This window comes from Talpa occidentalis, unplaced genomic scaffold, assembly GCF_014898055.3.
Source record: "Talpa occidentalis isolate TD23 unplaced genomic scaffold, MPIMG_talOcc4v2.1, whole genome shotgun sequence".
NCBI classification, from domain to species: domain Eukaryota; kingdom Metazoa; phylum Chordata; class Mammalia; order Eulipotyphla; family Talpidae; genus Talpa; species Talpa occidentalis.
Window position 1 is genome coordinate 151,925,085 of NW_026555331.1, and position 21,256 is coordinate 151,946,340.

At 52.4% G+C, this 21,256-nt stretch overlaps 1 protein-coding gene across 6 annotated transcripts in view; it reads right to left on the reverse strand.

The window, feature by feature from the left end:
• The window catches only part of EZH2 (enhancer of zeste 2 polycomb repressive complex 2 subunit), a 51,713-nt gene extending 33,186 nt beyond the window's left edge, over positions 1-18,527 (reverse strand). For 4 of the 6 annotated variants that reach the window (XM_054692756.1, XM_037515346.2, XM_054692755.1 and 1 more), the window contains exons 1-2: positions 18,506-18,527; positions 2,414-2,594 (exon numbers count right to left, since the gene is read on the reverse strand). The gene's annotated coding sequence lies outside the window, so the exon portion shown is untranslated. Of the gene's footprint in view, positions 1-1,201; positions 1,283-1,578; positions 1,596-2,413; positions 2,595-18,505 lie in introns of those variants that run through there. The other 2 variants (XM_054692754.1, XM_037515338.2) reach the window with 2 other exon arrangements.
• Between the last annotated feature and the right edge of the window lie 2,729 nt (positions 18,528-21,256).

Genomic DNA, 21,256 nt, shown 5'->3' on the forward strand with positions numbered 1-21,256 from the left:
TTCAGACAGTTAGCACGTCAAGGGCTGGGAACAAAAAAAAGGGGTTATCTGCGCCTGCACCAGCTCAGAGCAACCACCGCCAGCCCACGTGGCCCGCGCAGGACTGCCCAGGCCACGCCTGACCAGACTCCTGGCGCACAAGGTGGCGCCACTACCGCCCACTCCTCTGAGGGCACAGGCCTGACCCCCTGAGGGCCACCGTCCCCCGCCACCCACACTGCTTGGGATAACACCACCACCGTCTCTGACCAAACTAACAGTAAGATTCCCAAGACAGCATCTCAAAGGCGACTCTAGAGCAGTCTCCATCAGAGGCATACATGGATAAAAACCCACCTCGGCGAGTGCCACAAAGCTCTTCCAAATCAATAAGCACAGAAATGAAGAGCCGATGCTACTGGGCGAGCTGGTGAATGTGCAAATGAATGATTCACTTTGGAGAGTTTGTGAAATAGAAATAAGGATCACGCCCTCTTAATCACAGCCTAAGAAGTAAATCTAAAAGTATTCAGACCGATCTTTGAAAGTATGGGGATAAACACGCATATCCATGAAGAAATAGTAAAATTTAAGACACGATTTGGACAAGCCGCACTGCCGGAGTATTCACAACATGTTCAAATCAGTCTCATGCTTTCCACTCCCGACCCGACTGAAAGCTTTCCAGGAGCAAGAGCCATTGTTCCCATCTCTGAGATCGCCGAGCTGGTTGTGTGACTGACAACCGGAAGTTTAAAAACACACACCACAGGCACATGGGCCTGCCCTGAGGACAGGCCAGGCCTCCCCACGGCACGGCACGCAGCCCCGACCTGGCTGCCGAGGGTGTGGGAAAGGAGGTGGCCGCTGACAGCACAGAAAAAGAGGGGGAAGCGCCCCACTATCAAGAAAGCCCAGAGGACGTGACCCTCGGGCAGGCAGGGGACCGCTGCTCCGCCGTCACAAGGCTCGAGTCTGCCTCCCGGAGCTCTGGGATTTCCGCACGAGGCAGCTGGCGCGGCCGTCCAGACCCTGCCCCGAGGAGCCGCAGCGCCGTCCTCAGAGCGGATCCCACAGCCAAGTGCCCCGCGCCCGCCCCCCGGCCCGCGGCTCCGACCCGCCCGGGGACGGCTTCTCCCCCGCCCCGACGGCGCCGGCTCCGGGCCCGCGGCAGGAGGAACCCTCGAGCCTCGGGAGGCGGCACCGCTGTCCAGCTCCTGACCTTTGAATTTCCCACTGGAAGGGCGCTTCCCGCTCCGCAGAGACGCACCCGCGTCGCGCAGAGACGGAAACGGCTTCTGAGCGGAACCGCCGCAGCGCCCGCCCGCGAGGCCGCCGCCCCCGAAGGCCCGGCCGGGCCCCCGCGCACAGCCCGGCCCTCAGAGCGCGGCCCTCGGAGCGCGGCCCTCGGAGCGCGGCCCGGCGCTGGCCCCGGCTCCGGCTCCGCCGTCGGCACCTCCCGGGGCACAAGGCGCCCCGCCCCGCCCCCGGCCCCTCGCGGACCGCCACCTGCGCGGGGGCGCTGGTCCTCCCTCCCCACGAGGCTCCCAGTCCAGGGGTGTCGGCACCCCGCCCCAGCGCCCGGGGCTCCCGCCTCACCCGCGGGTCCCGCAGGGCAGCGGCCGGCGGGAAAAGGGGCCGCTTCCGCTTCCGCTTCCGGGTGGCCCCGCGCGCCCAGGCCTCGAGGCGCCCAGGGTGGCCCCTCAGCCACGCCGAGGCCGCTGCCCGCGCCCCACCTCCTTCGCGGCCTCGCTGAAGCCGCCCTCGCTCGGGCGCGGGGTGCACGCACAGAAGGGGGGGGCTGCGCGGAGAGGGCGCCGACCCCCGGGGCAGGGCCGCGCCCCCGGGACGGCCGGTTGGCAGCAGGTGCGCGCGGCGGGGACACCACCCCAGGGGCTCTCCGGGGCCCAGCTCGGCAGGACAAGGCCCCCCGCGGACACGGGGTGCAGGACGGGGAGCCACGCTCTCCAACGCAACCAAGTCCCGTCGTGACCGCAAGACACTCGGGCCTGGTACAGCCCCAGTCCCAGCCGCGCGCCCGCCGGGCTGCGTCAGGCTCCCGGCGGCCCCGAGCCGCGAGGCGCAGTGGGTGCGGGCGCGGGGCGTGGGCACCACCACGCGGAGGGCAGCTGCGGAGGGCAGGGCTCGCACAGCTGGCGACCGAGCTCATCGGCCCCGACTTGCGTCTGCAGCGCCGGCCGCGCGGACACGGGGCGTCGGATCGGGACAGGCGCGCTCCCCGGTGGACGCCGCGAAGGCGCAGACTGGACAGAGGCGCCCAGGGCCGCCAGGCCCAGACATGAACTCTCACCGCGCCAGCGAGGACTGAAACAAAAGGAACTTCCACAGGAAGAGCCAGGTCTCCCAGGGGCAGAGAAAGAGAGCGCGTGCCGGGCAGCGTGGACTGGAGTCAGAGACACCTGCTCCAACTCACTTGTTCAAACAGATGTGCAGACACGAGAAGCAGCTCTGCCAGCTGAGATGGGCAGCAGACAGCACCGCCCAGCTCCGTGCACAGGCCTGGCGGGGCTGACACGCTGGGAGCCGACACCCGGTCCTCACGACGTCTTCATTCTCAACAGCAAAGTGCAAGGAGGCGGGCTCTGGAGCAGGTTCTAGGACAAGGACAGAAAAAAACAAAAGCCCACATCAGGGAGGAAAGGAACTCTGTCTGACAAGATGCAAGGAGGGGGACACGCCAAAGGCAGGCCCCAACCCAGAGGGCCTCCCAGCGCCGTCCAAGGCGCACCTGAGCAGCCTTAATGGCATCATAACCACGTCGCTGAAATAAGGACCATGCGCCCATGAGACACGTAAGTGACTAAATAAGTGGGAGAGAAGGGGCGATTCTCCCTCGACCCAAATAAGAGGCGTGTTCGCAGCTCTATTCTGGAGCGAGAGCTCAAGGCCCTTCCCTGGAAGACGCAGTGACTGTTCCCAAAGCAGAGCGGCTGGACAGGGAAGGATGATGTCACGCAGAGAAGACACCACCTGCCCCACGTGACCACGGTCAGCACGTGGGTGGAGTCGAGGAGCACAAGTGTCCTGACAAGGTGTGAGCAGAGGGCACCCACCTCCGTGGGCCCTTCCCCAAACCTCATAACCCATAACCTCAGTTTAATCCACAGAAACAGCAAATCAACCCAAACTGATGGACATTTCTACAAAACACCTGGCCACCGCTCCTCAAAACTCAGGTCATAAAACCAAGGAAAGAATGAGAAGCTGTCACAGATGAGAAGAGACTAAGGAGCCGGCCAACACACTGGGCGTGGTGCTGGCTGACAGCCGAGACCCAGTCGTGAGAAACTGGCAGGCTCCAAAGATGGGCTCCAGCTCAGGTAATGGTGAGAAAGCGCTGGTGGTTTCTAAATTCTGACAGATGTATCAGTTGCAGAGATTTTAAATTATTCCAAAATAGATATTACTTTCAGAAAATTAAGTCACACAGCAACCAAATGTAAATAAAGATACTCATTTCTAAAAATGACAACCACTTTAAATGAAAAACAGAAGTATATAGAAAATGTTAAAATGCTATGCAAAATGTTAATAGAAAAAATATATACAAAGATGATATTAGATCTATTTAAAAACACGAACTTAGAGAAAACCAGGTACTAATTTCAACAGCCGTGCCTTTGTAATTCTTAATTTCAAGGGAATTTGAGGGAAAAAATTCCCACATGTAATCCTATTTTAAAACTGAGACATCATTTGAACAATTTACAAGTGGGGAAAAGAGCTCCATGAGCTGATGAGATGATCTACTTGAGGTGTGATAAGGCTTTCCAGCTACGCTGACAGAAGTCAAGAGCCTGAGTCCAGGCGAGGGCCACTGACACACATGAGGAGGTCACACAGACCAGAAGGGGCCCGCGTAGGTCCACACTCCTGCGTGTAAGCTGGAGAGAGATGCCCGCCTTTGCCCCAGCTGGAGACCTGAGTCAGAAGCACCAATCACAGAAAAGTGCATGTGAGTTTGCTGTTTGAATAGAGAAGTGTCAATACACACTCATTCGACAAATATTTATGGAGCATCTAGTTAATACATGCCAGGTACTATTAAAGACACTGAAGACTTAGCAATTAGCAAAACAGACAAAAAAATCTGTGAACACAAAGAACTTAAAATCTACGTGGATAGGGCCTCCCCTGGTGGCGCAGCAGTTGAGCGCTGGGCTGTGAGGCTGCCCGCAGCCTCTGCAGCACCGGGGAAGGCGAGGGTACCACCAAAAAATAAAAAAATAATCTACGTGGATGGAAGCAATCAAAAACAAAGGTGAATGTTTAGCACAAAGGACAGTGTTAAGAGCTGTGAGGGGCAGGTCTACATAGGGAGGACGGATCCAATGAGGTGGCAAACAAGGGCACCCTGACAGCCTGGTGGAGTGCAGGCCGCCGCCCTGCACGCTGCTCCCACTACCAGCCCCAGTTCATCAACGGCAAGTCCAGGAGTAAAGCATGTCCTAATAAAGATTCCAAGAGTAACTGAAGTGCAGGTTTCTGTGACAACACAGTGCTTAGGTGACTGACACAGCTTTCCAGAATCTTCAACTGGCATACAAGGGTTCTGACCTGTTGCTGTTAGAGGAACTACAAAGAAAGGCTAAAAGATAACGTGACTTTTAAGTCATTTTTGTGCAAACAGCCATTGTGTTGGCATTAGAAAGCCATATTACAGAAACAGATTTATTATAAAACTGGCCCTGAAGCTGTATCCTTCTAATAAGCTCTAGTGCCAGCTATTCAGTTTTAACAAAACAGCATCATTAAATGTACTGTAGATTTAATTGTATTTAATTTGTAACTTTCGTTTTGCCACAAGTTTATATATCTGTAAGCTTTTAGGGGGGACATATTAATAAAATTAAAGCAACGTCAACCCTGGGGTTCCAGTCAACATTCAACTTTGAAAGGCATCAAATAGAAGAAAGTGGAGTGCTGAAGTCCTTCGGGAATGGAGGGACTAGGGTGCCGGCTGGGTCCTGCAGCGTAAATGGAGATGCTCTAAGACTGAAACCGCAGTTGTAGTCACATGAAGGACAGACAAGAGAGTGAAGAGAACACAGGCCCCAGGCAAACCACCCTAGCAAAGAACCTGGACTTCAGGATACAAACTGAGACATTAGCGAGCACAGAGCTGTGACTGGCACAGACACACCGACCAGGCAGGACGCTCAGAGAAAACGCCACACGCCATTTTTGAGCATTTGGTCTCAGGACCCTCTTATTTATGGGCTTTATCTATATTTATTTTTAGCATATTGGAAATTAAAGACAGAAAATTTTAAAACCTCAATTCATTTAAAAGTAGGTCTATTGGGCCTCCCTGGTGGCTCAGGGGTTGAAGTCTCAGCGCTGTCAAGCTACTGCCAGCCACTGCAGCCTGAGTTCGATCCCTGGCCAGGGAGCTAACCCACATGGCACAGCAGACCTCTCCTGTCTCCCGGCTGCTCCCCTCGGCAGTGTATTTCAGTAGATCCACCTGTTCTGCTCCCCATTCTGTCTTTGGTGAATCCTCTCACCCCCACACCTCTGGCCTGTAACCCCAGTTTTGGTATGCATACATAAATCATTGAAAAAAAAATAAAATAAGACTATTACATGTTTGAATAAATAACATTTCAAAAATCATCTTTTGGGGCCTCCCTGGTGGCGCAGGGGGTTGGGACACAACCTATGAAGCAGTCCACAGCCTCTGCAGCATGAGTTCTATCCCCGGCTGGCAAGTGAGCAACCCACATGGTGCAGCAGACCTCTCCTGACTTGCCCGCTGCTCCCCTCAGCAGTATATTGCAGTAAGTCTGCCTGTTCTGCTCCCTACTCTGTCTCTGGTGAGTCCTCTCACCCCCTATGCCTCTGGCCTGTACCCCAGCTCTTGTATGAATAAATCTTTTTTTAAAAAAAAGGAAAAAAAATCTCTCTAAAAAAAGTCAGTGGCATCGTTTTACATTTCTGCCAATTTAATACCTGTTTTACTGAGTTTTTTTTCCTAAACCTGTCTTAATAAAAGACAGCTGGATTCTGAGCCTCCCTGGTGGCACAAGGGTTTAAGCACCGCACTATGAAGCAATCCGCAGACTCTGCAGCACCAGTTCCATCCCTGGGCAGCCAGGGAGCTACCCACATGGCGCAGCAGACCTCTCCTGTCTCACCCGCTGCTCCCCTCAGCAGTGGATTTCAGTAAGTCTGCCTCTTCTGTTCCCCACTCTGTCTCTGGTGAATCCTCTTACCCCTGCCCCCGCATCTCTGGCCTGTACCCCAGCTCTTATATGCGTAAAGAAATCTTTAAAAAAAAAAATAAAACACAGCTGGATTCTCATATGTTTCTGCACTTAGTCTATTGTTTGGTTGAAGAATATGAAGAAAATATAGTCCCAATCAGAGTATTTAGCTAGAATAGAGTATTTGAATACTCTTTTAGGAACCTCATGCTTGGATGCTACATGAAAACTGTTCCATGAAAAGAAATTCACCCTGCAAGCCAGCCTGCATGCTGCTCCTGAGGAGGACACTGGTCTCCAGCAGTCGGTGCTGGTTTCTGAAAGTTTAGTTGCCATGAAGCATCTGAAACTGTATCAAAGAACTTTTCCCGCTCTGCTACCTTAAAATGCAAAGTCTACCCATTCGGAATGGCTTGATTTCATAACATCATCACTCCTCACTTGAAAAACACCAGTTCACTAAGTTAACGCAGATTTTCCAGAAGTAGTCATAACACAAAAAATCATACTTGATAACCCACTAATCTCATCAGAAAGATCTCTATTACAGACACAAGCTTTCCAAAGCTCCTAATTTTTGCTTAAGGGTCAAATGTTATCACCACCACAAATACAGCCAGTTGTTTTCCTAAAGTAACAAACAGGTTCCTTTTGCTGAAAAATGTTCCCCAAACACCCAAGTCCAAATAAAGCCCTGTTCAAGGAAAGCTGGTGTTCCCAGCACAACAGTGGTGGCATAGCCACCGGGGCGCGAGGGAATGGGCCCTTCCATTTCTGCACAAATATAAAGGGCATGTGCCCTCAGGATCAAGAGTCAATGAAATTGATGACTTTTATTACTCCATCAAGGACACTCTTACATAAAATTGACTTTTTTCATACACCAGATGCTAATATGCTGGTGGTTTTTATCCACCATTGCCAAGTATGTCAACACAGTAGAAAAAGTCTAATAACAAGAGCATTGCCACTGAAACAGTTTTAACCTCACAGACCCTCTCTGTGGTCCAGACCACACTTTGAGAACAGCTGCTGTAGCACATGCAGACAGTGCAGGAATGAGAAATCACAACACCCGCCTTTTGCTCACCTAGCAAAGAGCCTCCAACAGGCAGGACATTCAAATACTTCTACAAGACATTATTTTGTAGGAATTGAAGCCTAAACCACCACTTACAACTAAAAAAAAAAATCTATGTGAATATATAATGAGTGAAACTTTCCTAAAATTGCCAAATGAGTTTGCCAAACATCTGAGCCAAATTAAGAGACTGACATCTAACAAGACGTGCCAGGATTTCATCCTACACGTCACTACTCTGCAACAGCTCACCAGCCAGTCACACTCCTGACCCTCCTGCTCCCCAAAACAACCCCATCCTACCAACCAACTCCTCAGTAGGCATACTTCACTCTACCTCCATAAAAGAGGAAAAAAAGAGTCTGGCTGCAGGGAACTTTTTGCCTCTACTTTTATCCTGCAAAGAGAGGACACAAATACATGAGTTCACTGCTTGGGGACCCAAACATTCTGCCCTGCGACTTGCAAAATGCTAGTGAAACCTGAGTTTGATGTACTTGGAAAAGCAAGGAATAGAAAGGAGTATTATCAACCTGTTGATAAGAATTTAGCAGCATTCTGAAAGTGCTAAATCTGGGAGCCGAGTGAGAGACAGGCCAGAGTCTCCTGGAGGCTGCCGGCCCTGCCTTTCTCAGGCTGCAGACAGTAGCAAGGGGTCAGGGCTCCCGGACACTGGCGTGCAGCGCTACTGACTGAAGACAGGTTCTTGCCAGCCCTGGCTTAGTGCTGAGGCAGCACAGGAATAGTAACGTGGCCATTGCAGCTGAGAGACAGAAAAGATTCACCTGATGAAACATAAAACATATGGACCAGAGGGCCTCCCCGGTGGCACAGCGGTTGAGCGCTGGGTTGCGAAGCTGCCCGCAGCCTCTGCAGCGCCGGCTCGATCCCCGGCCGCCAGGCGAGGGTCCCACATGGCGCGCAGACCTCTCCTGCCGCCCGCCCGCTGCTCCCCTCAGCAGTGTACTTCGGTCCTTCTGCCTGCTCTGCTCCCTGCTCTGGCTCAGGTGAATTCTCTCACCCTCCTGCGCTTCTGACTGTACCCAGTGCTTGTATAAATAAATCTTAAAAAAAAAAAAAAAAAGGACCAGAAACTAAACTATGAGCCCCTCAGTATAATTCAAAGATGAGACGCGAGATACATACTCTCCCTTCCACATCCCACCAGATGAAGCACTAAGAATAAAAAGGCAGGTGAAGCCCGGCGCCTTTCTAATTAGTTCTGTTGCTTTCCTTCTAGAAAGTCAACTTTAAATCTTACATCTCAAATGAGCCAACATGTAATCACAATCTAACATGCACCGAGTAAGATACTACAGCCATCAGCAGTGCGCTTCCCCAAGTGACTCCAGCACTGACCCTTGCGGGTGGACGGCACCACACAGCGCAGCCCCGAAGCGCACACCTACAATTCTGCACTCGAAAGAACAGTAATCTGTTCTCACACCAGAGGGAGGACGGGCTGGGCTGGCCCCAAGAAGAGGGCATTGATGATATGGCATTTTCTAGCAACTTCCATGGTCATTTTGCTGACATGTTGTTACCATGTATATCGACCCTCAACATTCTGAAGGCAGAATCATAAAATGGACTGGGTGGCTCAAATTACAAATCCTCAAGTATTTACAGAACCTCAGAATTCCAGGCACAGAAAGAAAAAGAAAAATCCTGGGTGGTCTCATAGCAGGAATCTAGAAAACCTAAATAAGGGACCAGGAAAAAGAATAACTATAAGAAAGAAAAAATCATAATCAACAAGCAACTATAAACCAGAGACACAAGATTGGGGCGGGAGGGGGCCCACACTCTAAGGAGGATGCAATTGTATGGGGAATATAAAAAAGAATAAAAAGAAAGCGAAAACAAAAAGAATTTCTATAAACATTGCAAAAAAAAAATTCCAGGCACCCTCCAACCAAGTAACCATCAGCTGGTCGTCGGGAGCTACAAAGTGCCACTTCTTCAGCCACTGGACCCACAGAACTGCCCACACCAAGGCGAAGACCCTTCAGAAACTCCTTTGGCTCCTCTGGACCCTGAATATCATTTTCTCACCCAAAAAAGTGGTAGTTTCAGGAAGAGGTGGAAGTAAAGGAGGCCGGGGCAGGTTAGAGCTATAGGCATCTGTTATCCCCCACACTTAAGGGTACTGCTGAGGTCCTAGAAAACTTCAGGGCCTGAAAGTATTACTTACATCAGTAGTCATCTTTTGATGTTTTTTCTACCAAATACACTGTCTACTGAATTACCTCATTACTAGAATATCACTGATCACCAATAATTAAGCCCTGAGAAAATGCATTTTGAGGTCTCAAGAAATTTACGGGAAAGCTACAAAAATTGACCAACTACAGGGAAATCAGTTGTATAATCCCTGCCATTATGTCTCTGCAATTTTCAGACCAATACTCAGATTTTCAGGCAGGAGAAAGTGCTTCCCTCCAAGCACACACATGTTGGAAAAGAAGAAACAAGGGGGACCTCAAACTCGGGGGGGCTAGAGAAGACAGGGCACTTGACAGTCAAGGTCTAATAGCTGGTATTTCTGTGGGTGCAGCCTCCTAGGGCAAGGAGGAGGCACCCAATAAATACTTGGAGAAACTTCCTTCACTAGAGAATGCGTATGGCAACAGCGAACTGTTCATTACCTGCCGTTAGTGGGTAACTAGTAACAGCAGAGAGTAGAGAAAAGCTGTTTTATTTAAACCCAAGAGTAAATTCTATAGGAAGTGCTTTAAAGTATGAATATGCCAAAACAGATCTGTGTAAAAAGAAACTCTACCACTTTCGTTTCCATTACACACAATTCCGTGAACAGAACTGCACTTCTCTGACACTGTGGTCACCAAATGCGTGGCAGTTTTTCTTTCCCACACCCAACAACTCTGCAACACCAACCCGGCGTTCTCCAGTTTAGCTCACGTCTGACACTAGCCACCTGGAGATGGCAGCAGATCCCACAGGGCACAGACCTGGCAGTTCCAGGTCTCACCACTCCAAAGCCAATCACAAATCCAAGCTAGAGCCTGTGCTGCTGACCCACAGCCTTAAATCAGTGGTTCCCATGACTCCTTCCTAGAGTTTAATTTGCTAGAACAGTTCACAGAACTCAGGAAAGTTCCTTTACTATATTACCTGGTAATTACAAAAGGTGATGCAGGAGCAGCCAGAAAGAAGAGGTGCAGACGGCAAAGCATGAGGGAGGGTATGGGATATCCCTGCCGTCTCAGAGCCCCGCACTCGGCGCCACTGTCCCCAAATCTCCAGGTCCTCAACGACACACAACCCCCACCCCCACCCCTGCCTCCAGCCAACCTCTTTGGGTTTCAAAGGCTTCATTCCAGTGACTAAAACACTGGCCAGTGGTGACTGGGCTCCGTCGACAGCCCCCCGGCTCCCCTCCTCCACTTATCAGGCTGGTTACCCTGGAAACCAGTCCCCTTTCTTAGGTGCTTCCCAGAAGTCTTCTCATTAACATAAACTCAGATGTGGCTAAAAGGGGTTTGTTATAAATATCAAAAGACACCTTTATCATTCTAATCACTTAGAAAGTTGCAAGGATTTCAAGACCTCAGGGCCAAAAAAAAAAAAAAAAGAGAGAGAGAAAAAGGATTAAGACCAAATAAGGAATATAGCATTCCTGATGATAAGTTAGAGTATCCCAATTTGATTGTTTGCGAAGCCAACCTAGTCAGAGACGTTTTTGTCCCAAAAAGCCTTCAGTGCTGCGGCACCGCTGTTGCAGGGGGCAGGGGGAAGATCGGCTTAAACAGCGTCCACTATTATGAATTGACAGAGAAAAGAATTTGAGAGAAATGTATATGATTCAATTAAATACCAGCTGGGGAGAATCACAATTACCTGTGATATCAAGCAATGGCTTGGTATGAAATCAAGCCCAACTTGTCAACCTCTCCAGAAAAATAGCTCGAAGTGGGCAGCAGCAACCAAGCGCCAAGCACCCCATCCTCTGACGCAGGGAGGCAGCCAAAGCCGACTCTATAGGACCTGGTCCTAGCAGCTGTGTGAATCCAGGCAAGTCACTACCCTCCTGGCCTGTTTCTCTATCTACAAATGGAGGCACCTCCTTAAAGGTACCCGGCAGACCCTCAATGACCACAAGGCAAGGAGCAGGGGAGCCACAGAAGCTGCTTGCGCAGGAAACAAGCCTGCTGCCGGCAGAGCCTCGCCCAAGGTCTCCGCACCTCGTCCCCACAGCTTAACCGGAGCTCTGCATTTTGGGCAATTGTTCTCCAAAGAAGTGAAATTACTGACAGGGCAAAGTGAGACGGCTCGTTTCGTCCTTCCTCCTCTAAGCCTGGTCAAGTAATGTTTCTGTCTCTTAAAAGTCCTTACTGCGATGCTCTAGAAATGTATTTTCCAGTCTTTTCTGACCCATAAAGACTTCATGGTAACACAGTACCTTCTAGAGGTTTTAGAAATAATTTTGGAAATTCTGCTTGCACTAGTAAGCAATTCAAATAAACATTTGAGGCCAGAATTTTATAAAAAGGATACCTCACTGCAGCTTTTCTCCACCTACACTAGATCAGTATACTTTTAAAAATGACAAACTTCATCTTAATAGAATCTTTTATAATATTCAAAAAGAGACAACACTTTCCCCATTTAACAAATAATAAGTGGTGTTTGTTTTTAAATAATTAAAATGCTCAATTTTCAACAAATATCAAAAGTAATGTGCTCGGGCTAGACACTGCATGTACCCCAGGTGCGGGGCCAGCCTCAGCCAGCAGTGTTAGTTCTGTCACTTGCAGCCACACAGCAGGTACTACTGTACCTGCAAAGAGAACACAGTGGAATTTCACAACAGGCTATGGCATTAAAACCAAAGAAAAGCTGTTTTTAGTGATGAACTTCTTCCACTGCTTAAAGAATTTTAAATGTTTATATTTTGCTTATAAAGCACTTCTCAAATGGTGTTTAGCATCAAAAGCCAAGGCACTAAAATGGATGAAAAGTCACGGTGCTTTATCTTTTTGACACGTTTTTTTTTTAAACATACTATTACTAGAGACATCTTGAGAGGCTTTGTATGGATTTAACAAATATGAGTGCAACTGGAGAATAAAGATCCTCAGGTAAGTTTGCAGAATCATTCTCTTATGATCCCAATATCAGAGTTTCTCAAGCTGTTGACTTTGCTCAACAATAGATTACAAATATATCATAAATTAAAATCCTGCAACAAGAGCTGACACCACATAGCCCAGCTCCCTGGGGGCCTGCACACCGCAGCCGAACAAACTCACCCGCAGCTTGAAGACTCTGCTTTGGTGGGGAGGGGTTGATCAAATTCACAAATATTTTATTTCTATCTACTATGTACAAAACCCTTTCCCACCAATATTTGCCACAGAGGGGTTTAAAAAAAAAAAAAAAAAAAAACACGAGCTTAAACCACAGGGAAGCAACAAAAGTGCAGTTGGGCTGAGGAGGGTCGGGCTGGGGAGATCCGGAGGGGAGGGGAGGGATAGGGGGGGTGCTAGGAGCCAGGGGGCAGACCAGCGCCTTAGAGGCAAAAGGTGGGGAAGGTGTTTCAGAAAGAGGCCCGCAGTGGGATAGTCAGCACGTGTCAGGGGCCACAGTGTCAGGTTGCGGTCACTGGATGCGTGTGGGATGGGGAGAAGAGGAGGCCCCCCCAACAGCCACCACAAGACCGTGACCTCATGGCAGCCGGCACAGTGGCTTGGGGAAGGTTGGGCAGTTTCTTATAAAGTTCAATCAGTATTTGCCACGTGACCCGGCATCCAACTCCGAGGTGTGTACCCAGGAGACACGGAGACGTGCCCGCAACAGACCAACACAGTGGCCACTCTACTCCCAACAGCAAGACCACGGCCCGCTCCATCCAGAGGCGGGTGGACACAGCCGGTAACTGGGGCAACAGAACACCCCTCGGAAGCGAGGGGACAGCAACACGGGTCACTGGACGCGGGGAAAGGCAAGGGCGGCCAGCCGCGAGACCACACGCGGCACAATTCCACTCACACGACACCTGGACAGGAAAGTCTGCTCGGGGACGGGCTCCATGTCAGCGTCTGTCTGGACCGAGGCGGTGGGTGCGCGGGGTTTCGCATGCGCCAGCACTCCCCACCGCCCCCTCACGCGGCGCATCTTACTGTATATAAACTGCACTCCAATAAAGTTGATTTTTAACTGAAAAATTGATACCTTTCCAAAAAGCAATCTGACATCTAGTCCAGGTTGAAATGCGCAGGATCTTGAAACACCAGCTCCCGTGCGGAAAGCTGTCACACAAACGCTCCGGGACATGAACGTTGTCCACTTCCTTCGAGGAGAGAACACAATGTCCACCAGAGGACTGGCTGGCGGAGGACACACTCAAACTAAAACACTCCGCATTCTACTCACAAAACGGCCACATAGCCCGGAGCAGGGAGCAGGGAGCAGCGAGCGCCTTCTGCAAAGGGCCACATGGCAAGCATTTTAGGCTTGGCAGGCCACATCAAGTCTCTTCGCTTATTCTCTTGGATTTTTGGTTGTTGCTTTACAGCTGCTTAAGAAATGCTAAAATAACTGGTACTTCCTGAACCTTACAAAAATTTTTTAAAAGCCCAGCCTCAAAGTCTGCGTTTCGAAACCAAAGTGCTCCAGTGCACTTTGCCTGAGTCTTCCACAATCGAGTTGTTACCTCACCTCTAGGTCGAGTCAGTACAGTATCTATACAAAGTAAGTGAAAGCACTTGGGGCCAAGCAGAGCAAGCTCTGAAGAAACTGGCTAATTCTTAACAAAGTAGATCTCTCTGTCAAACCTAAGGAAGTTTTCAGAAGGAAATACAGTTCAACCCTATATTAGTAAAATACATGTATAAAACATTCATAAATGAATGTGCTGGAAAGTTTGGGAAGAACATAGTAGGGGACGGGATGATGGGGTAACAGAAGCTTTGTGGACAAACATCTACATTGTGTCAGCATTTTAAACCCAACACTTAAGTTAGATGTCCTTCCATGAATGAGAAAGCACTTGGACTCTTTAAAACAATAGCAATGCAGCAACAGGAAGTCACCTGACAAACATCTGGTGTCAGGTGTAGTTCTGAGGGCTTCGCCTGCATGGATTCACTCAGGCCTCCACAACCAGTGGGGTAACATCACTGCGACGCACAGGGAGGGAACCAGACACCAGTAACACTCGCCCAGGGCACTAACTGGCTGCTCCAGGGCAAGAACCCGAGCAAAGCAATGCCAGAGCTCACACTGAAAATCCCACCGTGGACACACAAAACAGGGTTCACACCATCAAGCTCGGGATGAGAAAGAAATCCTCAAACATCTCTCAGTCTACCCAGGGCATCAGAGTGCACCTCCCATAAAACCACTGTTATGTGTTTTTAAATCAGAAAGTTTTCTGATTCAAATAAATTCACTTTTCTTAGAGCCCACATGTCTTTAATTACCCAGGAGACAGGGAGATAACAGGGAGCAGACTATGTGGGTCCAACAGAATGTAGGTTTGGCTCCTGACCGCACAGTCCCTAGCTGGAGACTCCTGGGTGAACCCTGACTGCCCTATTGGCCTTATCCGTAGGCTTGCCAGGCGTACACTTTGTTGTTCTTTTATTGCAAAATCTATATATAAACATAAAATTTCCCATTTCAACTATTTTTAAGTGTACAGTTCATGGCATAAGTACATTCAAAATGATGTTCAACCATCACCACCACCGATGCCTGAAGCATTTCCACCATCCACACAGACACTCTGCACCCACTAAACAATAGCCCCTCACTCCATGCCCAGCCTGAGTTCCTGCACCCTGACTCCACGTCTGCCACCAGGGCTGGCCTACTCTAGGTAGCCCCCTTTTGGAATCACATGGCAGTTTTTTTTTTCCTTTAGGATCCGGTTTATCTCACTGAGCTGGTTTTCAAGGCCCATTCGTGTTGTGACACATATTGGAGGGCCGAGTGGATATGCCACTGCGTGCATACCACATTTTGTTCACCCATTCATCTCCTGATGGACCGGGGGAGGGGGTTAGAAGAATTAAAAATAAGGTATCTGATGTGACTGTTACCACAAGGAACACAATAAATGAGTAAAGCATCCAGCAAATTGCAGGCACCTTAACATTAAGGTCTTTTTTCCCCACTTTCTTTGGTCTCATTTCTGCACCAAGGAGGGTGCAGAGGCAAGACAATGGGGGGGGGCGACCATCTTAGAGATGGGTGGGTTTACTGATGTACATTTATCAAGCCACTTAAAAGAACAGCCAGGAGTATCCCAGCAAGTGATCCACTGTTACACTGGACTACCTCCTTCAGTTTTACCCTCAAAACCTACCTCCAATCATTCTAATAAAGAACTCATCAATTGGAACTAGATACCTTTTCAATTAAAAGATTTAGCACTCTCGCTAATGCTTCCTCTTTTTGCATTTTTTATACATGGATCATCAATATTGACATCAAAATCAAATCCCACAGCTATTACAAGCTAGGTATCAGGATGATTCATCAAGCTCCTCTCTGGCTGCTAGAAATGCCTAACACGAATACCGATAGTAGCAGCTAAGCCATATCCAATTTTCAGTACCTCAGAGTATTAAACTAGGACACTCGTTGACACTTACTTTTCCTTGTAATCACTTCCTTTCAAAGAAGGAGAAAAACACCTTCTAAGTCGCTTGTGGTGGAAATATTACTATGCCTTGTTTACTTTGCAAATTCTTTTCTCAAATTGTACCCCCTCCACTTCATATTTCCATCATTTATTCAACTATTAAATCCCCATTCTCCAGCCAGCGTGCTGGGTGCACAAAGAAAAATGAGAGGGAGCTTCTGCCTCATGGCACCTGCGTGCAGGAGGCCGTGAACAAGTGCTCACAGCACAACTTGATACACGAGATGTTGAAATCCGGACAAAGCCCTGGGGACGGGAGTCAGGGAAAGTCCAGAGAAGGTAAGTGCATCCTCTGACCAAGAACCTTTCTCTGACTTGAAGGAATTACCCCTCTCCACTCATTGCTCTCCTCCCAACAAAAGATTTCAAAAATGTCTTCATCCCATGCACTGACCTAAAGCGCTTGCCGGTAAGTTGTCCAAGGGGCCCCTCCCCACCACTGCCAGGACGCATATATCCTAGGAGGACCCTTCCCCGCTGCTGGTCTTTGAAAAGCAGATCAACTTTCTTTATCACTATTCATGGAGGCCAACAGAAAAATTAATCCACACTCCTTGCGCATGCCAGCTCGGAGGGAAAAGATGCTGAAAAACCTCAGTGTAACCTAAAGAAACGCACTGGAAATGTTTAAATAGCAACGCAAAGATAATCACATGCAGGCGCAGAAGGCAAAGCTGGTATAAAAGTATGAGAACTTTTTTCCCCTCACTACACCAAGTCAACAAGTGTTTTTTCAATCACTTCTTAAACTAAGCACATTCTCATAAACTTATTTTAACAAATTTTTAAACCAATTCCCCAAAATCTTTTCTTTAAATCTTGTGGCAAATCCAAAGATAGTGATTCTCAAATACCATAATACACGAGAAGGGAAAAGTTAGAATTCATCCCAAATACAAATTTCTGCCAACATCTGCAGAACTAGCCGATCTCATACACCGGGCAAGACTGCCAGTAAGGCCTTTTTAACACGTAATTTTTGGTACCACGGTGAGTGGGAACACTCACCATCTGAACACCCAGGGCAGCACCTGGAACACCTGTCAGTTCCGCTCACCACCCCACGGGCGTGAAACACACACTTGGGCACCGCTTCTGTCTCCATTTTCTGGAGCCTGAAGACAGCAGCACGCTACAGCCTGTCAGGCAGAACACTGTGCCCACGTGCTCCCCAACGCCTTCCTCCGAACACACTCACTTTCCATGAAAACTGAAAGTTTTAGTGAACTCCCCGGCATCTCCGGGGCTTCACAACATCTCCCCTAAAACGGCTGCAAATAGGAAACAGGACTCTCTGCAGTTAGGACTGGAGTCCCATCTAGCGCTAGCCTGAGACTAGGAAAAAGGAATCAGAATGTGTCCTCGCGACTCTCCTCACCTCGCAAATAAAGTCACCGGGACGCGCGCCCGGGCGGCGCACCTGCGCCACCTCTCCTGCCCGAGGACGCAGGACCCGACACCCTCCCGGCGCCCTGGGCGCATCCGCCCCGCTCCCCGGCGCCGCCTCGCCGTTCGGAGGGACCGTCCGCATGTGTGCGTGAGACGCCGAAACGCCGTCGAAATTCCACGGCAGACTCGGAAAGCTCGAAAGTGGTCGCGGGAGCAAAACATCTCCCAACCCCGCGCGGCGGGCGCGCCCCTCCCAGACAAGCTGGAATCCGCAGGCTCCGGGCCACCAACAAAGGAAGTTTGGCCGAGCGGGGACCGCGCACTCCGCGCCGCCGCCGGGGTCGCCCAGCGCCGAGGGCCCCCGCGCCCCCGCAGCGCCCGGCCGGGGGCCCCGCGTCCCGGGACGGGCGCCCCCGGCACCTGTCGCCCCGCCCGGCGGGACCCGCGGGCCGCCGGCTCCGCCGAGGTGCGGACTCCGGAGCGAGCGCCGGGCCGAGTTCCCCAAGTTCGCCGCCCGGACCCTCCTCGGCGAGAAGCGCCCGCGCGGGCCGGACGTGGGGGGGCCGTCGGGCCGGGGCGCCGGGACCGCGCGGAGCCCACGGGGGGCCGGACCCCGACCGGCCCGCGGCCGGCAGGCGGGGGCGCGGGGCCGCCTCGGCGAGCGGGGGCCGGGGGCGCGGGGGGGGTCGGCCGCGCGGCCCCCGCGCCCCGCCCGCGCCCCGCCCGCCGCCGCCAGCCGGGTCGGGCCCCTTCCCGCGCCGGCTCCCCGCGCCCGGCCGTCCTTTGTCTGGGGCGCACTCGGCGGCGCGGGCCAGAACTTGTGGCGTCCCGAGCCGGCGCCGCCGCCGCCACACAAAGGCCGCCCGCGCCCCGCGGCCCCCGCCCCGGCCCCCCGCCCCCGGCCCCCCGGCCCCCGCCCGGCGCCCCCGCGCGCCCCCCGCCCCGGCCCTCGGGGTCCCGCCGCGCCGGCGCGCGGGGCGGGGGCGACGGGCCGGCGGGGGCCCCGGACCCCTTCCGGGGGGACCCCCGCCCCGCCCGCCCCGGCGGCGCCCCGCGCGCCCGCGCCCGCGGCACCGGACGGGCAGACGGCGGCGGGGACGTCCGGGCGCCGCCGCCCCTCGCGGGCTCCGAGCCCCGCCGGCCGCCGGCGCGCCTTACCTGCGCCCCGCGCCCCAGCCCGCGCCGCTCCCGCGCGCCGCCGCCGCCGCCGCCGGGGCCCCGCCGCCGTCTGCGCCGGGGGGTGTCGGGCGCTCCCGGACCGAGCGCCAAACCCGGCAGCCCAATCGCCATCGCTTTTATTTGGCCCCCCCCAGTGCCACCAAGCGCCGCCCCGATTGGCGGGACGCGCGGCGCCGCCGTCCAATCACAGCGCCCGCGGCGCGCGGCGCGCAGGCCCCGCCCCACGCCGCGGCGCCCCGGGACCAGGCCGGGCGGGCGGCGCGTGCGCGGGCGCGGGGAGCCGGCCGCGGGCCGAGCCGGGCGCCGGCTCTTTGTTCTTTCGCCGGGCGCGCGGCGCCTCGGGAGGGCGGCGGGCCGGCGGGGGCGCGGGCGGGGGCACGGGCGGGGGCGCGGGCCGCGGCGGGGGCGGGAGCGGCCGGGCGGGGCGGGGCGGGGCGGGGCGGGGCGCGGGCTTGGCGGGAACCGCCGCCTCGGAGTTCCCGGGCCGGGCCGGGGCGGGGCGGGGCCGAGAGCCAAGTTTGAACCAGTTCGAAACTCGGGGGCGGTAACGGTCCCAACCGCCGCGCGCCGCCCCGCGCGCCCAGCGAGGCCCCGCCGCGCCCGGCCCGGCGGGGTGGGGGGCGCGGGGACCCCCTCCCGCCGCCCGGGGGCTCCTCGAGCCGCGGCGCCTCAGCCCGGAGCAGCGGCGCCCCTCGCGCGCCCGCCCCGGGGGCCCCGCCCGCGCCCGGCCCCCGGGTCGCCGCCCCAGAACGCGCGTCCGGCCGGGGCGCCCCGGCCCCAGGCTGACGCCCCGCGGAGTGCCCGACGCCCGCCACCGTCGCGATGCCTGAGGAGAAATGAGCGTGGGGTGAAGCAGCCTGCGCCCCGGGGACCCGGCCTGCGCTGCTGGGGGTGCAGCTCCCCCTTTGCGTTCTCTGGCCGCGAAGTTAAGGTCATTGTGAAGTTGCAGGAGACGAGCAGGGGGAGCACGGCCGCCCGCCCCCGGGTAAAGGGGGTGCGTTGAGCCTGGGGGAGTGGGCCCCCGAGAACTGCCGGCCTAGAAACAAAGACATTGTGTGGGGTTTTGTTGGGGTGTTATTTTTCATCTTCGATTACATTCTCGAATGACAAGATTTTCCATGACCGTTTGGTGATTGAGGGGTGTTATTCCATAATTTCCCCACTTCTCCTCAGCGCCCCAGCTCGCGTGTCCATCCCAAGTGGACTGTCTGGTGGGCGTGTACGTGGGAGAGACCCGCGGACTCGGGAAACAGCGCTCAAGTACAAGTGCGAGTCTGATGAGTGCCTAGAGTACAGAAAGAAGTAGGTTGTGTGTCTGAAATATGACAATGAAATCAAATTTCGTCTGCCGTGCCCCAGACCCTGCGGGCATCTTCTATGGTAAGGGCTGCCAGCAGACGGGCAATTTACAGTCACTTTTTGAACCGCCTAGTTAAAACTCAAAAGTTAACTACTTATTCTTAAATTGCTTCTCATGGTACGGGTCTTGTGCTTTCTGTTAAAACTTAAAAACTGGGCATTTTTTAGATAAACACATGCATTTTGCAGCAACATGGATGGCGCTGGAAGGGATCATGCTCAGCGAAATAAGCCAGAAAGAAAAAGAAAAATACCGGATGGTCTCACTCATAGCAGAAATCTAGAAAACTTAAATAAGGGACCAGGAAAATAAATAACTATAAGAAAGTGAAAATCAAAATCAACAAAAAACTATCAGCCAGAGACACTCTATGGGGGGTAGAGGGCGGGAGGGGAGGGATTGGGGTCAAAATAAGGGGGTTGCAATTGTATGGGGATTATAAAAATAAAAAATAAATAACAAAAAAAACTGGGCATTTTTTGAAAAAAAAAAGTCATCAGATTTTAAGAAAGCAGATCAAAACAAATGGTGTGAAATAGATCAATTGTTAAGGCATTTAGAATCAAAGAATGATGACAGATCGAGATGTAAAGAAAAAAAATAGCAAATTGTAGAACAGGACATTTCAGCTGGCCCCTGGAGAGGCACAAGATCTGGATTGATGGGCACTTGAGATGGAAAATGGGAGAGGAACTTGCATGGAACAAAAGGCCAGCGCTCCAGCTGGGGCAGCAGTGAGCAGGCTAGAAAGCTGAGGGGGGCCTACACTAAACAGGAGACTGTGATATACATATTTATCGATAAGTTAAATGTGGGGCGCTGACTAGGAGGAGTAAGGATGTCACCGGCTCACCCTACTGTCTTAATTCAGTACCATCATTCAGTGATGGCAGGGGAAAAAAAAAAAAAGGATCTTTTGAAAACATCACAAAAGGACGTCCTTAGGCGTGGAGAACGGTGATGTCCTGCAACTTTTTGTGTGCCGACAAATATTGGGAAGTTGCGGGAGTATTTCATTTTTAATACTAAGAAAAATTATCTGGAGATTTCCAGCCAGAAAAAGCAAGAAAATAGGCGTGCAAGTGTGTGAGTGTGTGTGTTGTGTGTGTGAATGCTGGTTATTAAAGGGGCCTATGTGAACAGAAAACCAGGGTCGAATCAGCCTTTTCTTTTTGTTGAAGATTCTCAGATTAGTTTCCATACTGTACCAGGGGGGTCCCCAGGGAAAGGGGAGGTTCCAGGTTCTCTGCCCCACCAGGGAGGAGGAGACCCTGGATAGGAGTCTGGGAGAAGGGAGCCCTGGAGGAGGCGCAGAGAGACATGGAAAAGCTGCTCTTGAGTCTCTGCCTTGGACTTGTACCCGGTACATA